Consider the following 10,000-nt stretch of genomic DNA (forward strand, 5'->3'; position numbering starts at 1 on the left):
ACACACAGCTGCTTATTGATGATAACTAGCTTTCAAATGAAGAACACAGAGGAAGAGGGATGGTTGGTGCTTGAAGTCTTGCCAGTGAAGCAGGAAGAAAACCACCGTCTCGTCTGCCGGGCTGACAGTAATTACAGTTTCTCATGTGCCGTCATGCTCAGCCGGCGCTGGACTTTCAAAGAATTATTAGTTTTCCTTAAAATACAAGTTCATGCATTCACTGGATCAGAGGAAAATCATCATTTGACTCTTATTCTGTTAAGGGTCAAGACCAACAAACACACACACACATGCACACACACATGTACACGCACACACACTCACACATGCGCACAAAGTTTTGGATCACACACACACTGCATGTGACCTATATCAAATAATGCAATTTCACTGACTCATTATCCACAAATCACTCATCCATGTGAGGAGGAAGGAAGGAAGGGAGGGAGAACAGAGGGAAGGAGGGAAAAGGGAGGACAGAATGAAATAAGAAGGGGGGGGGGACAGCTACTTACACAAAGAAGGAAGCAGTAAGTGTTTTCATAAGCTCTAACACCCAGCTTCTGACCCAGTAAGTCGTCTCCGATCAGCCATGATTGTAAGATAAGCATTTCTCTGGAACCAAAGGCTCTGAGCAGAGGAGGCTTCATCTCTCCAGACAACAAAACTTCTTAAATCCAAGCTGTGAGAGAACTTTTTTAATTAAATGAAAAGAACGACAACATTTAACTCATTCAAACAGCTGCTCTGGAGACAGCACAACAACCTGACCTTAAAGTGACAGTGTGTATTTTCACTGGCGATAGGGGGCAGTACACACCTAAATATTGGTTTATGCTTGACGCATTCACTTTCCGCTTGGTGATGCGGCTCGCGGATGGAACGCGCTTCACAACTCGCAGCGTTTATGGTTCGTGCGGCTCGTCTCTGCGGTGAGCCGATATTCTCCCAAACTGTAGGGGGCAGCATGGAGCTCTACAGCATGCACCCAACACTACACCATAGTAGAAGTAGAAATTACTGTTTACAACACGGCATTCCAGCATTTTTAACAGCGTCCTCGTCTTTTCCGACAGTGCGAGCTATTTCTCTCCAAGAATTATTAACAACATGTTGATCATGGTGATCTCTGAGAGCTGAATCATACAAATGTCTGTATTTACCAACCTCTGCCGTACTAGTTCTTGCCGGTCCGCCATGTTTTTCCACGTCCGTCCGTCCGCGTGGTTCCGAGGTGCGCGTTGCGGAAATTCTGGGCCGTGCGGAGACGCGGTGGAGGGGCGTGGTTGTTAAAATGACGCAAAATGACGCAACTTTTCCGCGTGGAGCTGTGCGGACCTCGCGGACGCGTCAAGCATAAACCAACCTTATGTCATTGCGAGCAAGCCTTACTTTTAAACACATTCTCACACCCTGAGCGTCGAAAAATGACGTGGTGTTGCCAAGCGTTTGTTCCCGAAGCGCCAGGAACCCCTGCGCGTCGGGAGGAGACGCGCCGTGCCAGAGCGTTGGTAATCGACGCCCGCAGTAAAAGGGAGGTGTGAGATTGTGTTGTACTTTTGTGTTCAAATAAGACCTTACCAATGGATGGCCAGTAGAGTCAAAATCCCTGAAAGCACAATTTTCAAACGATTACTTCATCTGATTGTTCAGCCTCCAGCAAAATGACAAGCACATCAGACTCCCTTTCATCACTGGCAAGGAGTGAAGAGGTAAATGTTTAAAACAACATTTATTATTGGTGAAACTCGTGTAACCCTTTGTTGCAAATCAGTAAATGTGTTTTGTCCTCACGGACATCCGTAGATGGAAACATGGCATCCAATATGGCGTCGTCCAGAAACTTAGACCTGCTCTCATGTATTTTACAACAGATTTTTATGGTTATGCGTTACAAAACTGGGCATCTTTTAATTAACTTACAACATTTCCATGGATATTTCTGGAGATAAATGGTAAAAACTACACATTGTCACTTTAAACATTCCATTTAGTGTAATGTTTGTCTGAATCTGATCGTACAGATGGCGGATGTGCATTTTAAGTAAACAAATGAAAAAAAAAAAGAAAATACTACAAAGGGCGATGAAGACTGTGGAACAATGAAGCACGGCAGACTTAAACTAGAGGATTGTGTGAAAACGATAGAGAAGAGAGAAGATAACAGATGAAACTGGGCCAACAGCCACGTTCCAGATATTTTCTAACTCTAATTTTAACTATTAATTGTGTAATGTTAATAATAAAAATTTTATAATAAATAGTTTTCTCTCATTTTTATTCCATTATGCAAATATATAAGATTATAACTGTTGCCCTGGCCACTCACTTATCCTCCACCGGGGGCAGTAGACACACATAGGACTGGGAAAGGCAGGTTTTTGATGAAAGTACTAATCCTGATACTCCATCTGGGTGATTTAAGGCAAACAGTGGTTTGATGTGAAAATTCTCTGAGGAGTAAACAAAAAAAGTTTTTTTAGAGTAATTTTTTCCATCACAAAACAGAAGTAATATAAATTCACACAAACTGTAGCACTATTAAATGTAAAAACTATTCAGGGATGTGTTGTTCCGTCCTGTCACGTAACTAAAATAGACCTCATAAGACCTGACAATGGCCTTCTGTCCTCAAATATTTCAATATGCTTTTCTTGGACCTGATATTAGTCAGGGAAACAACCTTAAATTATAAAAACAAAATTCTGTTTATAATAGTTTTTACTGCTTAATTACAAAATAAAAATTTAGAATTTTAGAATTTATTTTTTCTTTTTCTTTTATTTTTTCCTTTTTTTCCTTTTACAATAATTAAAAAAGTTTTAATACTCAAAACACAGTTTTTATGAGGTTCTATGGTATAAAGCTGAAGCTCTGAACGTGACAGGTGTGCAGCTGTAGCCACCTACACCATCAGCCACTCGCACAACACTCATGATCTCAGAGTTAAAGGAAGTCTCCCAGTTCTCCATGTTCCATTAAAGAACTGTAGAGGAAATCCTGAACGAGTTAACGCCCAGCGGTTCTCCTCCCTGTGCCGCTCCCCGTGCGGTTCCTCTGATTATTAAACAGTCGTGATGAATGAGGGAGTCACGAAAACATCAGGAGCTGACTAACGGAAGCTCCTCCTTCCAGCTTCCTGAGGGAGGACGTCTGACAGGTGACATGATGGACACGCGAGTTACAGAGACACATTATCTGCAGAGGAGATCACATCCATACATTGAGGAAACCAGCTTCTGTCTTCCATGCATGAACATCTTCCATATTGCATGGAAATGTCAGGAATAACACCAGCTTCTGTCCACACAGGTTTTAATTCCCTGTTTGCAGAAAACAAGGAGAATGCCGCCCCGTTTTATTAGGCCTGTGACACGTTTATCATTTTTAATCTTATTTTCATAAATCCCTCCTCCTTCATAAGATTAGTGTCATCCTCAATAACCCTCTTTCTCAGATCCTACACATGCATGGAGAAGAATACAGCCATGACTAGCAACGAGTGTCTCTCTGTTATTATCTTTTACATAAGTGCACGTTGAAATTGATCTAATTTATACGACGACAGTTGAACCACAAAACGAATCTTCAGACTATTATTTTTCCATTTTTGCCTTCAAAGAGACGATAAAGCACATACATGTTTGGGTTGTGACGTGACATTAACTGAGTCATTGTGTGGGTGCTTAAATCTGAGTAACTAACCGTTTCCACCTTCGCGTTAAGCTCTGAGTTGTGCTTGGTTAGAAGAAGGGCTTGAAACCGTGGGGCAGACACTCAGAACACTTTAGTTTGAACTCGTTTTAAAAACAGTAAAAGTTTGGTGATTTGCTACTTCCTGCACACCATCCAAACAAACAAATAAAAACAAGGTTTTAGCTGTTCTGAGTTCCCGTTTGTCAGAAAGGGAAGGAATTCCCATCCTGCTGAACACAAAATGTTAGTTAATTAAATGTGGGGTGATAACCCTGGAACCTGAAATAACACACATGGCAATAAGGGAGACATTTTACCCTGAGTCCCCAAAATAATGGAGAGTTAACGCAGGGAAAAACCTCCTCCGAGGCTTTTCCCCCATCACTCCCAAGTCTCCTCAGTTTCCAAGGGGCTTTAAGCTTGGTTTATGCTTGACGCATTCACTTTCCGCGCGGTGATGCGGCTCGCGGATGGAACGCGCTTCACAACTCGCAGCGTTTATGGTTCGTGCGGCTCGTCTCTGCGGTGAGCCAATATTCTCCCAAACTGTAGGGGGCAGCATGGAGCTCTACGGCATGCATCCAGCACTACACCACAGTAGAAGTAGAAATTACTGTTTACAACATGACATTCCAGCATTTTTAACAGCGTTCTCGTCTTTTCCGACAGTGCGAGCTATTTCTCTCCAAGAATTATTAACAACATGTTGATCACGGTGATCTCTGAGAGCTGAATCATACAAATGTCTGTATTTACGAACCTCTGCCATACTAGTTCTTGCCGGTCCGCCATGTTTTTCCGCGTCCGTCCGTCCGCGTGGTTAGAAATTTTCCGAGGTGCGAATTGCGGAAATCTTGAGCCGTGCGGACGCAAAATGACGCAACTTTTCCGCGCGGAGCCGTGCGGACCTCGCGGACGCGTCAAGCATAAACCAACCTTTATTCAGCAAAGGATGGGGGAGAAGGCGGGGCCTTCTCAGGTTACAGAGGTACAGTTTTCAGTTGGAAACCCACAATGAACATCCTTGCTCAACCTTTCATGAACAGCCACAGTTGACAAACACAGAGATTCATGAAGTGTTTATAACACAAAATGGGCATCTTTTAGGCCTCAAAAAGGTACAATTATAAAAATACCCAACACAAAAGTTCGTTTTTACGAAAGCAAAACATTTTATTAACTTGGGGCTTTTTTATAATGATCCTGGTAGGAGAGGAAAAGCTCACTGACCAGATGTTGTGCTGGGTTTAGTACGTATGTTATGTTTTCCAGGCTGTTTGTTCTTTAGTTCCTCGTCACAGGATTTCCCCTCAGCACCCCAGCCAGTCAGCTCCTTGTTCATCATCAGTTAATCAGCCAGCTGAGCCTGGTTTCAGTGATCCCCTCCTAGCACATGCATGTTCTTGTCACTCTGTACCAATCAGCATCTTAGAAAAGTTACTGTTGAAGCTTCCTGTGCTAGCATGCGGAAAACGATCTTTTACATGGTGCCTCTCAAGATAAACATCACGAGGCGCTTCACAAAAAAATTTAAAAAATTAAAAAGACTAAAAAATATGTTTAAAATGACAAAAAAAATGAAAATTGTGATAAAAAATGTAAGGAAAGGGAGAGAGAAAACTAATAATAAAGAGGGAAATCGGTGGATCCCGGGAAAGGCAAAACAGGTAGAAAGAGGAGAATAAGGAGATGGTGGTGATGAAGGTCACACCGAAGCCTGAACAAGTGAGTCTTCAGCTGCTTTTTAAAGGAGACCACTGAGTTCAGGGGGAGTCTGGGGGCCACAGCAGCAAATGGTCTGTCACCTTTGACCTTTAGCCTGGTGCTGCACAACCAGTAGGCTTTGATCACTGGACCTCAGGGACCTGCTGGGGGTGTAGGGACTAAGAAGATCACCAATGTAAGATGGTGCTTGTCCATGTAAGGCCCTATAGACCAGAACCAGGATCTTTACATGAACCCTGAAGTTGACTGGCAGCCAGTGAAGCTGGAGGAGAAGCGGGGTGATGTGGGTGTGTTTGGAGGACTTGGTCAGAAGCCGAGCACAGGCGTTCTGAACCACCTGTAGACGGTTCAGGGAGGTTCTGCTCAGACACGTGAAAAGAGAGTTACAGTAGTCTAAGCGTGAGGAGATGAAGGTGTGGAGAACTGTCTCAAGTTCAGAGCGAGACAGAATGGGACTCAGCTTAGCAACGTTCCTGAGATGGAAGAAGGAAGAGCGAACAAGAGAACTGACATGAGAATCCAGGGTGAGAGCTGGGTCAAAGGTCACGCCAAGATTCCTGATGGAAGGTTTGGTGTGAGAAGCCAGCTGACCAACAGAGTCTCTGACTTTGGGAACCAGCTTGTCTTGGGCACAGATGAGGATCTCAGTCTTATCTTCATTCAGCTGTAGAAAGCTCCCAGCCATCCAGGTTCTGATAGAGTCTAAGCAGGTGTGTAACAGCTGCAGCTTAGACATCTCATGGGGCTTAAAGGAGATGTACAGTTGGATGTCATCTGCATAAAGATGGTAGGAGATTCCTTTGAAGGAGCTCAGGATGTGCTGAAGAGGAAGCAGATAGAGGAGGAAGAGCAGAGGCCCCCAGCACAGAAGGTCATTAGAGACCCTAAGAAGAGCTGTTTCAGTAGAATAAGCTCTACGAAAACCTGACTGGAAGCTATCATAGATGTTATGTTCATCAAGAGCAGCTGTGAGTTGTTTAGCCACAACCTTTCCCAAGATCTTGGAGATGAACAGATGTTTAGAGATGGGTCTGAAGCTGCTATGGAGAGAGGGGTCGAGACTCTGTTTTTTAAGAAGCGGGTGGATTACAGCGTTCTTAAAGTAAGCAGGGACCTGGCCAGAGACCAGAGAAGCATTAATTATAGAGAGCACGCTGGGACCGATGGACTGAAAAGCACGTTTAAACAAAGATGAGGGTAAGATGTGGAGGGGGCATGCAGGGGTCTTCATAGAGTTAACTAGTTTGGTTAACTCAGGCAAAGAAACAGGAGCAAAGCTATCTAGGATGATGGGCCTGGTTGGAGTCGGGAGAGGCAGCGATAAGGCTGAAGGAGAGATGCTAGATCTAACCTTATTGACTTTGTCCACAAAGAAAGACAGAAAGTTCTCACAGTCTGCAACAGAGTGGATGGAGGCTGTAGGAGAGGCAGGAGAGACGATGCTGCTGATGGTGTTAAACAGCACCTTAGGGTTCCCTTTGCTCTGGGACACCAGGTTGGAAAAATAGGAAACCCTGGCATCTCTGACTGCAGAGTTAAAGGATGTCAGAAGATCCTTTAGGTGCAGCAGATGGACGTGGAGATGGGTTTTCTTCCACAAGCTCTCAATTTTTTCTGCATTGGCGCTTCAGGCTGTGAAGGCTGTCGGTAAACCAGGGAGTAGGGTTCACTGCAGGAACTGATCTGGTTCTGACAGGACAGATGTTGTCCAGAATGGAGAGGCAGTGCTCGTTAAACTGAGAAGTTAAGGAATCTGGGTTGTTATCAGAAGAACAGGGTGGATCAAAAGCAGCAGAAAAATTGCTAGCTGTGCTCTCATTAAGAAAACGAGAACTAACCACACGGCGAGCAGGAGGTGGGGACGCAGAAACTGACAAGTTAAAGAAGATGCAATGGTGATCTGAAATATAAACGTCCTCAGGACAAACACTGTCAGCATGTAGACCCAGGGTAAAAACAAGGTCTAGAGTGCGTCCCCTGGTGTGTGTGTGTGGGGCCAGAAACATGCCGAGTAAAGCTGAAGGAGTCCATGAGGCTGGAGAAGCTCATCGCAAAGGTATCTCATGGAGCTGTGAATATCTGTGAACATCAGTTTCTAAACTGTCTGTAAGTTTGCTTACATGAGTTACTGTAATTTTAATCATGTTCCTCAAATTGCACAACAAACATTCTCTAAAAATGGTCTCAGAATCTTTGTAGAAGCCTGGAGATATTTTCAGTTTATTTCCAGTAAAGTAGAAGAAATGTGAGAGATTTTTAGGAGTATTTGGCACCAAAACTGCAACCGAAGCTTAGGTCGTTAAATTTGCCCAGTGGACAAGTAACCGGGTGTCCCAAAAAATGAAAGTGTTTTTTTCTGCAGTTTGGCCCGTCATTCACACGATAGTGAAGATAAATGTGACCAAAAACAATTCATTCAAAAACTGAACATGGAGCGTTGCGAATTCTCCATAGTCAGCGTTTGCTTGTTGGTGTAAATAACTGAGGTTATAGGATTTGCAGCCTCACTGCCTGTGGACAAAATGCTATAACATCACATGTTAATGTGTTCCATTTTTGATATAGCACTTTCTTTAGTCCAAGAACCCCCCAAGGTGCTTTACATCACAGTCATTCACTCATGCAGCTGCACATTCACATCCTGGAGGTGATGAGCTACAATGTAGCCACAGCTGTTCTGGGGCTTCCTGACAGAATTAAGGCTGCCGAGCACTCGCACCACCGGTTCCTCCGACCACCACTAGAGGGCAACGTGGACTAAGTGTCTTGCCCAAGGACACAGCAGCAGCATTCTCCGCTGGGAGCCGGGATCGATCCTACAACCCTCCAAATACTGGACAACCTGCTCTACTTCCTGAGCTACTGCTGCTAAAGCGGTCCTTCACTGAAAAAACACTTTTTAATGATCATTTCTGGTTATGATCAGTCACTCTGAGTTTAACATGAAAACAGACTTCTACACATATTTCCTACCCAAAAAGTAAAACTGTAATTTAAACTGAAATTTATTTTGTTTCTTCAAGAGGTTTTTTAACCACTGCTAACCCAAAACCAGCGAAAATAAAATAAAAGTTTCTCATGTTCAGAAAAGAGATTTGACTCTAAATTAGTTCACACTCAAACACTCTTCTCAAGCTATAAATTGCTTTACATTAGATTTAATTTAGTTGCTACCTTCAATCCAACTGCTACATAAACCAATTCAACAAGCATGCGAGTTAATAAACGTGTTCATAAAAGCTTTGAAGACGCTGAAAACACGCAACTCTAAATGTGTTTCATGCTTAAAGACAACGGCTAGGAAATGTTTTAATGTCTGGATCTAGTACCTCAGCAGCTAAGGCGCATGAGGTTGAATAGTTCTGGTCAAACAAAAGAGTTCTTTAGTATGCACAGCCTCTGTGTTTATTGGGCTATTTCAAGGGCCATACTTGAAAAACACCAGCTTCTGCTTTCGGAGTCAAGAAACCGCATGAGTGTACAGTCATATATGAGAGCAATGTTACACACACACACACACACACACACACGCACGCACGCACGCACGCACACACACACACACACACACACACACACACACACACACATTTCCACGTTTCCTTCATGCTGTAGCTAAACTTTAGCTTATAGGGTGTATGTTTAGGTTTGATTACAGAGATCATGTCTTACAGAAGAGCCTGCTCCCTTGTTAAAGATTCAATTAAATTCAATTCAAGTTTATTTATATAGCGCCAAATCACGACAAGAGTCGTCTCAAGGCACTTCACATAATAAACATTCCAATTCAGGTCAGTTCATTAAGCCAATCAAAAATAATGTTTCCTATATAAGGAACCCAGCAAATTGCATCGAGTCACTGACTAGTGTCAGTGACTATACAGCAATCCTCATACTAAGCAAGCATAAAGCGACAGTGGAGAGGAAAACTCCCTTTTAACAGGAAGAAACCTCCAGAGAATCCTGGCTCAGTATAAGCAGCCATCCTCCACGACTCACTGGGGATGGAGAAGACAGAGCAGACACACACACACACACACACACACACACGCACACACGCACACACACACACACACACGCACGCACGCACATACACACAAAGACAAGTAATGTGTCTATAGTTATATTGTGATGTCTTAGTAAATATTCTATTCGGTGAAAGATAAACTTTATTGTATTTATCCTAGTGGATCTCTAATTAAACGGATAAACTAGTAGTAGCACATCCAACGTCAAGGAAAGCAAAAAGTTATTATCAGGAGAAAACTAACACTCACATAACCACATAACCACACACACACACACACACGCACGCATGCACGCACGCACGCACGCACTCACACACACACACACACACGCACGCACACACACACACACACGCACACACACACACACACACACACACACACACACACACACACACACGCACGCACGCACGCACGCACGCACGCACGCACTCACTCACACACACACACACACACACACACACACACACACACACACACACACACACACACGCACGCACACACACACAAAGACAAGTAATGTGTCTATAGTTATATTGTGATGTCTTAGTAAATAT

At 43.5% G+C, this 10,000-nt stretch overlaps 1 protein-coding gene across 4 annotated transcripts in view; it reads left to right on the forward strand.

Annotated features, from left to right (window-relative positions):
- septin9b (septin 9b) overlaps window positions 1-10,000 on the forward strand; it is a 140,003-nt gene that overhangs the window by 40,314 nt on the left and 89,689 nt on the right. The gene's annotated exons all lie outside the window — the stretch shown is intronic.

The sequence above is a fragment of the Nothobranchius furzeri genome, chromosome 7 (assembly GCF_043380555.1).
Source record: "Nothobranchius furzeri strain GRZ-AD chromosome 7, NfurGRZ-RIMD1, whole genome shotgun sequence".
Taxonomy (NCBI): Eukaryota; Metazoa; Chordata; class Actinopteri; order Cyprinodontiformes; family Nothobranchiidae; genus Nothobranchius; species Nothobranchius furzeri.